Raw genomic sequence first — 9287 nt, 5'->3', positions numbered from 1 at the left:
ACCATAGAATTGCTTATGAAATATGGGTCAAGTTGAAAGCGATCTATGGAGGAGATGATAATGTAAGAAGAGCTAAAGCTGAAAGTCTCAAAGGATAATTTGATCAAATAGAGATGAGAGAATATGAGAACATTGCAAAGTATAGTGACAGAATCAAATCCAATGTTTGTGCAATCAAAGCTTCAGGAGGAAAGATTGAAGATGAGATAGTGGTAAGTAAGTTTCTCAGAACACTTCTTCCTATATATGCAATCAAGGTATCAACACTTCAAGAAATGAGATGTAATAAAAAAATGATATAACATTAGATGTAGTAGGTGGAAGATTGACAACATTTGAGTTAGATAACTATGATAATTATGTTCCTAGTTCTATCAAGCTTGAGTATGCATTTGAAGCCAAGTTGTCACTCAAGAAGAAAGCTAAAAGGTCAAAAGGAAAACAATCTGAAAGTGAAGAAGAAGATAGTTCTGATAGTGATCGTGAAACTATTGAAGCATTACTTGCAATAAGGTATCCAAAGGCAAAGGAAAGTGTAAAGGTAAAATTCTTTTAATTTTATTTTCTTGTGAAGAAGTTGGTCACATTGTTGCAAGGTGTCCAAAAAAAGAAGACAAAGATGAAAAGAAGCACAACAAGTTTAAAGGAAAGAAGGATTTCAAAAAATTCAAAGACTACAAGGATAAAGGTAAGAAATCTTGTTTAATGGCTAAAGGCTTAGATAATAGTGATGATGATAAGATGGTCTATATTGCTGTAAAAGATGAATCTAATGATGATGAAGATAAAATGACACTTATTTCTCATGTTATCAAAAATGATATATGGATTATTGGTAGTGGTTTTTCATGTCATATGACTAGTGAAAAAATAAAGTTTGAACATATAGAACACTATGATGGTGGAAGTGTGAGATTTGGAAACAATGAACCATGTTGCATAAAGGGAAAAGGTTGTATCTCACTAACCAATGAACTTAGATGTGATAATGCTTATTGGGTTGAAGGACTAAAGCATAATCTATTGAGTGTGGCATAGTTGAATAACATTGGATTCAAGGTAAAATTCATGAAGGGGAAGGCCAAGATGCTAGATGGAAAAGTAAATCTAGTTGGGTCTGGTAACCAAATAAAAGGTAACTTATTCTACCTAGATCTTAGTGAAAGTTCATGTTTTATTGCTCAAGTTGAAGAAAGTTGGTTGTGGCATAAAAGGTTATGTCATGTGAACTTTGATAGCCTAATCAAGATAAGAAAAAACAAAAGAGTGAGATGTATTCCTAGTTTGAGGAAACCTGATATGGGCCTATGCAAAAATTGTCAAAGTGGTAAGATGGGCAAGACACGTTTCAAAAGAAAAAAACTACCATTCTAAAGAAGTCTTGGAGCTAGTTCATACTAACTTATGTGGACTTATTGGAATTGAGAGCTATAATCAAGATAAGTATTTTATTCTTTTTGTTGATGATTATTCTAGAATGATGACTGTAATGTATCTAAAAGATAAGTCTGAATCATTTCAAAAGTTTAAATGGTATCTGGAAAGAGTAGATAAGGAAACTTGAAAGAAGCTGAAGTGCTTGAGATTAGATAGAGGTGGTGAATTCATTTTCAATAAATTTAATAAATTCTTCACTATAAGAGGAATTAAAAGACACTTATCAACCCTTGGTACACCACATCAGAATGGCATAGGTAAAAGCAGGAATAGATCCATCATGGACTGTGCAAGAACTTTGATGATAGAAAAAAATGTTGCAATCAAATACTAGAAGGAAACAATCACTATTGTAGTGCATACCTTGAACAAAGTATAGCTAAAGAAAGATTCAAATATAACTCCTTATGAACTATGGTATGGCTACAAAATTAATGTAAGTTACTTGAAAGTATTTGGTAGAAAATGTTATATCTTGAAGGAATCTAGGAAAGGTAAATTTGATGCCAAAAGTGATGAAAGCATATTCTTAGGATATTCCTATAGAAGTAAAACATATAAATATTTGAATTTATCCACTCATAAGATCGTAGAAAGTACACATGTGATAATTGATGAGTTTGCAGAAAATAGTGAAGAAGAGAGCATCAAAGAACCTAAGGACTACATAAAGTTTATCTACTATGAACCTGATACATTGCCAAATCCAATTGGAAGTCATTAGACTTCACCTCCTAAGTCCCCAAAATCTCTAGAAGCTATCGAGTTGCATCTTTTGCAACTTGAGTCACAATCTAAAGAACTTGAGTCACAATTAGAAGCTACCGAGTTGTTGCCAGAGCACATTGAGTCCGATGGACCTGAGTCATAGATAATGAAACCCGAGATTGATACAAAAGATCATGGTGAGGCAAGTGGAACAAGTTCTAAATCCAAAGTACTTGTGTTATCAAAATAAGTTAGAAGGCACTATGATCTAGATCAGATCATTGAAGGCAAGTCAGATGGAACAATGATAAGAAACAAATTGAAAGGTACTTATTTGCTTGCTGAATTTGAACCTAGATCAATTAAAGATGCTTTGGATAATGAAAGTTGGATTGAAGCTATGCATGAAGAGATAGAAAAAATAGAAAGGAATAAGACTTTGGACTCTTGTTCCTAGACCCAAGGATAAAAATGTAATTGGCACAAAGTGGGTTTTTAGAAATAAGCTGAATGAAGATGTAGAAGTTTCCAAAAACAACAAGGTTAGTATGCAAAGGTTACCATCAAGAAGAAGGTATTGATTATGGTGAAACCTTTTCTCCTATTGCAAGATTGGAAGGTGTTAGGACCTTACTTGCTTATACTGCAGATAAAGGATTTAAATTTTATCAAATAGATGTGAAGCTTGCATTCTTGAAGATGAAGTTTACATAGAAAAACCTGAAGGTTTTGTAAATCCTAGAAAAAGGGATATGGTTTGTAAACTACACAAGGCATTGTATTGACTCAAGAAGGCTTGCAAATATTGGTATGACATACTTTATAACTACTTGATAAAGATTGGTTTTCAAAGAACAAATGATAACAACCTATATATCAAAGAAGGACCAGACAAGAAGATTGTGTTGGCAAAAATATTTGTGGATGACACATTGTTTTCAGGAAATGATGACTTGTGCAAAGCTTTTTTTAAAAGAGATGAGTAAAGAATTTGAGATGTCCATGTTTGGAGAGGTAAAATTCTTTGTTAGATTGTAGACTCAATAGAAGAAAGATGGTATCTACATTACCCAATCCAATTATATCAAGGAGATACTAAAGAAATTTGGAATGGAAGATTCAAAATTAGTTGGAACCCATGTCTACTGAACATAATATTTCCAAGAATGTTGACTCCAAGGGAGTAGATTAGACCACATACAGATCAATGATTGGAAAATTGCAACACGTAGTGCATACATGGCCTGATATTGCATTAGCAGTTGGTATGGTGGCTAGATTCTTAGCAAATCCTAAAGAAAATCACATGATGGCAATCAAGAGAATCATGAGGTTTTTGAAAGGTATTGAAGAATATGGATTATGGTACAAGAAAGGAGGAAATGTGGATTTAAAGGCCTTCACAGATGTTGATTGGATAGGAAGTTTTGATGAAAGGAAGAGCACCAGTGGTGAAGCGTTCTTTCTTGGTAAAAGACTAGTGTCTTGGACAAGTAAGAAACATAATTGTATTCTCAATCTACAACAAAAGCAGAGCATATTGTAGCAGTAGTTAATTTTTCTAATGTTGTTTGGTTCAAACAACTATTGGTAGGTGCGAATATAGAAATCAAAGATCCAGTGTTATCTTCTGTGATAACACTAGTGCAATTAATATATCAAAGAATCCTATGATGCATACCGAGACCAAGCACATTGTAATAAAATATCACTTTTTGAGAGAATCAGTGTAAGATAAAGAGGTAAGATTGGAATATGTGAATACTAAAGAACAAATTGAAAACATATTCACTAAACCTTTACCTAAGGATACATTTTTTTATCTAAGAGGTAAGATAGGGGTTATTCTCCTATCTAAAGTTCACCAAAATAAAGTTTAGTGATGCATCAACCAGAGCATGTTGAAGATCAGTCAGTTGATGCAGTATTGAGAAGGGAAGATTACATATGAATCAATACATAAGGTACATTAGAATTCAATGTGTATTATCTTTGGCATGAGATGTCAAAGAGGGAGAGTTTTCTATCATATCAATAAATTTTCTCGATGATATAAAAGAGGGAGCGTTTGCTATTGGAAGAAGACAGAGTTTTCTAACAGAGGGAGAAACTAAAGGTAGAGGGAGTTCACATTGATAGAGAGAGTTCTCATGGATGAAAATCAAAATGAAACTAAAGATATGTTCCTTTATTTTTTCTCTAAAATTTCATTGTATCATGACATGTTGTGTTGCCATCAATGTCAAAGAGGGAGATTTTTGAAAACAATTGGTTAATTGTGTATTGTCTTAGATGTTACACAAAATGTCATATCTTTACTAGTCAGTGTATGCCAAGCTCACTTGGGCATTGAAGATAATTTCCTGTTTCTATGAAGCATTCCAAAGTTTGCCAAGTTTAGAAGGCAGTGTCACCGAGTTCACTCAAGCATCAAAGAGATGTTCACAGAAGTTGAGTGTTAATCAAGCTCACTCGGGTACCAAAGGAATTGTTGGATAGAACCAGTGTTAATTGAGCTCACTTAGTTACCAAAGGAACTTTGTAAAGATGCAAGTGCGAACCAAGTTCACCTGGTTAATGCAGGAAAATCATTTCTAAGTTAGTGCCTACTGAGTAGGGTCGGCTAACAAAGGATTTTCTTGTGCTGACATATTAAAGTTCAATGGATTTGTTTGTTGGTTCTAGCCGACTGAGGAGGTGAATATTAATTATTCTAAGTTATATTCAAGCTAACTTGACAATGCATAAGTATAATGTCAAGTTGAGGATTGAATGTGTGCAAGTGTACAGAAGAATAGAAGAAACCAAGAGGAAGTGAATTAGAAGAATAAACAGAATATCCTTAAGAAGTTGCCAAGATACATTTGATCAAGAAGGATCAAGTATTCAAGCTAGAATTGAGATCTATAATCAGAAATTCAGTTGCATCAGAAATCATGTCATCTCATTTTTACTCTCTAACCATTGTAGCAGTGATCTAAATCTCTTAATAGAGTTGGCTTAATAGCTATTTGTAAATCCTTTAACAAGGTGGTATTTCTAGATTGAAGTGTCTAAAGACCTCTAACAAGTCCATTCCTAACAGGGTGATTGAATCCTCTAACAAGGTCATACCTAACAGTGTGTTTTGTAACCTTTAATAGGGTTGACTCCTAACAGGGCTTACTTCATAAGAGTGAAAATCAGTAACTAGTTGTAATTGGTAGTTTTTTCCCAAATTGGGTTTTCACGTTAAATCTTGGTGTCACTTGTGTTCATGCTATTTTTTTCATGTGTATGAAACTAAGTTAATTAAGGTTAATTAGAGGAAATATCTTAAGATTTGTATGTTAAGCATTTACTGAGTTATAGTTGTTATTTCAATGGTTACTAAGTTACAACATATCATTAGTATTAACCATGTTCTTGTGTGATTGCTGAGCATTAGTATTTTCAATAGTGTTTATGTTTTGTGCCGACATCTAAGGGATCTAGGATTTATTTTAGTGGTAACTAATTCACCCCTACCCTCTCAGTTACTTCTCCTAGATTTCCAATAATTTCTATCAGAGCTTTTGGTGCTTGTAGAGAAGGTTTCAAGGACCTAAGCTAAATATTAGGAACATGTAAAGAACTCATGAGATTGCATTTGGAAACCATTGAAGATTCATGCTTAAAGTACCTAGACACAAAATATGTGACACTTGCTAGAACTATGACTGTTGAAGAAATTGTAGAGAAGAAGAGTCATAACATTATGATGATTGATATTGCTTTATCTCTCAGCTATGCCAAATTTGATGAAGTCAAAAACTGTGGAACTGCTTATGAAATGTGGATCAATCTAAAAGCCATCTATAGAGGAGATGATAATGTAATAAGAGCTAAAGATGAAAGTCTCAAAGGACATTTTGATCAAATAAAGATAAAAGAAGATGATAACATTGCAAAGTACAATGACAAAATGAAAGCCAATGTTTGTGTAATCAAAGCTTCAGGATGAAAGATTGAAGATGAGATAGTGGTAAGTTAAAAAGAAGAATTATCAAACAAATAAAAATGCATTGATATAAAAAATTATGATTTTTAATGAAGTTACATGATATCTACTAGGAAAAAAAGGGTTACAGTGAAAGAATAAGTTTCATCAAAACCTAAAGTTCTGACAGAACATGAACTATCAACACTAAAGTTTTCACCCTTTCCTAATGTCTTATCTCCAAGAAACCTTGTGAAACATGGAAACAATATCCCACTATGGAAATTGTGCATTTGAGGTGGAATCTCTAGAGAAGGCCAACTTATTTACAATCAAGGGGAAAATGAATGCACGAATAGTAAAGGAGCAATGTATAGATGTCTATCTTTATGCAAAACATAACTTTGTACATTAGGAAAATGCACAAAAAATATGCCATAACATACATGGACATCCATGGGGCATGGGTCCAAAGAGGATGCCTTCAAGTTTTAGTCAAACAAAGATCAATGGAGACAAATAAAATTTTTAAATGGATGAGGTTGGGAGCATTGGGAAATTAGAATAATTAATTTTCAAAAAAGAGAATGTTATTATTAAGTCTCTTGCTAGAATTATTGTGCATTTTTTAGTTAATTACATATTTTCAAAGAAAAAACCAAAATGATTCAATAAGAAAGCAAAAATCCTTGACACATTATCAATGTTAAAACCTTAGTATCACATTATGCATGTTACAATCTATAAAATACCTAATATACCTTTTAGTTTATGAACTATTTTTTCTTCACTTGAGATAGTACATTGAATAAATAGTACAAGAGCTAGAAACAATAACAAGACAAGAAACCTATCACATTTGTTGTTACACTTTGGGATAACATGTCAATGTAGAACAAGATACAAGAAATCAAATTGTGCTGAAAAAAAAAGTGAGAATTAATTTTTCAAATTAACCATAACAAGGAAAGTCTTCTTTTTTTGTGTGTGGGGGGTTGGGGGGGAAGGGTGAGGGTAAGTATCTTCTTCTTTTATTCTTTTTCTGTTGAGTTTCACAATGTTATTAGAAAATTATCACTATTATTTTGTTTACAAATACATGTAATTAGTATGAAAATTTGTTTAGAGTGTATTTTTGTAACGCTGGAAGAAGACACAATTCTAGGTAAAGTGAAACAACAGGGATACAAAAGAAAATCAAGGTTACAACATTGGGACACTACATCATGATGATAATTGCATGACTTGTGTGAGAGAGAGGAAGGAAAACCCATGCAATCAGGTTTTCTGAGCTAGAGTTGAGAACTTGATAATGTCAATTAGTGACTTTATAAGGATATTCATTATTTATTTTCCAAAATTCTCATCATAGTTAGGTGAAAAAAGGCCAAAATTATACAATCAACAAACTAGGGCATCATCATTTTAGTTACAAACAACCTTTGTCACTCTTGCTATTATAAAATCATTTAACTACACTCTTTAAGCCTTGATTCAATGCTTTTACATGAAATTATTCCAGTGGAAAGTGACATGTAAATATATTTTTGCATTTAAACCCTCCTTTTAAGGGCTTGAGATCAAGTCATAGAAATTTGTATTATCTTGCTTATAACTACTTAAAAACTAATGAAACTCGATTGATATGAAGTGTATGTTTTCTATCATTAAAAATCATGTCAAAACACAAATACATATAGATTATTGTTACAACTGCAAAATTGTAAAAAATGTGGACATTGTCATGCTTTACTAATTTTTGTTCCTCAATACATCTTCATCCATCTACCACCATCCTTAACAAGTGGTTTAAAATAATTTTCCTAATCCTATTAAACTGCCTAAAGCTCTCCATTTTCCCATTGACCCTTGATCTTTCTATATTTTGCACTCTTTTGCATTTTTCATTGATTACTTTTGCCAACTTTGATTATTTTTGCAAATATTTGATGTATGGCCTCAAAATTAAGTTGTTGGACATAAACCAAACTCAAACTACTTCAACATGGTCTATTAGACCTTTTTACATGATTAAGTACTTTCTAGAGAAACTTGACAACTTTTTCCCCCCAATGAAAATATTAACATTTTGCTAACAACTTTGCAGCATGAACACAAAAGTGTTTCCCATAGGATGTAACTTATGTTACAAGCTATTGTTTTTGTTGCACGAAAAGATCAAACTGTCAATTCCCAAAGAAAATACTAGATTTATAGAACACATGAGGCAGTTAAGTCATGTCATGAATCTCGAAGAGAAATATTGATGATCAGTTCAACAATCTCCTTCAATGTTACCCAAGGAGATTCAAACTTGCGACCAAGCTTTGATACTATTGTTACAATATAGTGTTTTCATTGTACCAAAAGATAGACTTGTCAATGTTTGATAACTACTATACTTGTAGAACATATGATACAATTAAGCCACATTATGAATCTAGAAGGGGAATGTTGGTGGTTAGTCCAAAAACTTGAACTATAGGATATGACCTTGAAAAAATCAAGATTCATTTATCAAATTATAATCATGTAGGCATCATTGGTCTTGTGTGCCCTTGCACCAATTGATAATATGTAAATACATAGACTATATTGTGTATGGAAATAACTACATACACTCAATATTGTAACAAATTGAATATAATATGTCAATATTTGTTGGAAATGGAAAGGAGTAACTGAGAGGGGAGGGGTGAATTAGTTATTGCAAAAAAAATCTAAGTCCCTATTATGATGTCAACACAATATATTACCAAATCCTGCTATAACTCGGTTAACACTAAATATTATGTTGTAACTCGGTTAACACTGAATATACTACTGTCACTCAGTTAGCACAAAGATAATTAAATCTTAAGATATTAATATGATTAGTCTTTATTAACTTATTTGAAAAAACATAAAGGAAATAACATGAACACAAGAGACACCAAGATTTAATGCGGAAACCCAATTTGGGAAATCGCTAATTGCAAATAGTTACTATTTTTCACTTTGTTGAAGTGAGCCTTATTAGGAGCTAACCTTGTTAAAGGTTACAAAAAACATAGTTAGGTGTGACCTTGTTAGATGGTTTAATTCACCCTGTTAGGAGTGGTCTTGTTAGAGGTCATCAGACACTTCAATCTAGAAATGCCACCTTGTTAGAGGATTTGTTGAATAGCTATTAGGCTAACACTGT

This window comes from Cupressus sempervirens, chromosome 11 (assembly GCF_028749045.1).
Source record: "Cupressus sempervirens isolate cs-2001-9-10 chromosome 11, ASM2874904v1, whole genome shotgun sequence".
Taxonomy (NCBI): domain Eukaryota; kingdom Viridiplantae; phylum Streptophyta; class Pinopsida; order Cupressales; family Cupressaceae; genus Cupressus; species Cupressus sempervirens.
The sequence above is the reverse complement of the archived record's forward strand: the minus strand, read 5'-3'. Positions refer to the sequence as shown.